At 24.9% G+C, this 462-nt stretch overlaps 1 protein-coding gene across 1 annotated transcript in view; it reads left to right on the top strand.

Moving 5' to 3' along the window:
- The window catches only part of LOC107575944 (multidrug resistance-associated protein 4-like), a 22,790-nt gene that overhangs the window by 9,760 nt on the left and 12,568 nt on the right, over positions 1-462 (top strand). The window lies entirely within an intron of this gene.

The raw sequence follows: 462 nt of genomic DNA, 5'->3' as shown, positions 1-462 counted from the left end.
ATTGATAATAATTGTTTAAATTAATATAATAATTGATACTTTTGATTTAATTTCTTAAAAATTGTTTTTAAAAACTTTGTTTTTGTGAAAACCTGTATCTGAATTCTTTATGATCTATGTTGAGTATGGTTTCACTAATAATAATCATACATTTGCATAAAGCATCCATATTTGTCCATACCCATGTTGATTATAGTATTAAAAACATGAAAAATGTATTAATTTAAGGTACATTTAGAACAGATAAAAATGTGTGTTTAAGTTGAGATTAATCACGAGTTAACTCATGACAACCATGTGATTAATCGCGTTTAATTGTTTTAATCGATTGACAGTATGCACATTAATATAGCAAGGATGCATTAAATTGATCAAAAGTAACAATAATGCAAAATCCAATCAAATAAATGCACACCTGTTTTTAACATTGATGATAATCAGAAATGTTTCTTGAGCATCAAA

This window comes from Sinocyclocheilus grahami, unplaced genomic scaffold (assembly GCF_001515645.1).
Source record: "Sinocyclocheilus grahami isolate Dianchi unplaced genomic scaffold, SAMN03320097.WGS_v1.1 scaffold3032.1, whole genome shotgun sequence".
NCBI lineage: Eukaryota > Metazoa > Chordata > Actinopteri > Cypriniformes > Cyprinidae > Sinocyclocheilus > Sinocyclocheilus grahami.
The sequence above is the reverse complement of the archived record's forward strand: the minus strand, read 5'-3'. Positions and strand labels throughout refer to the sequence as shown.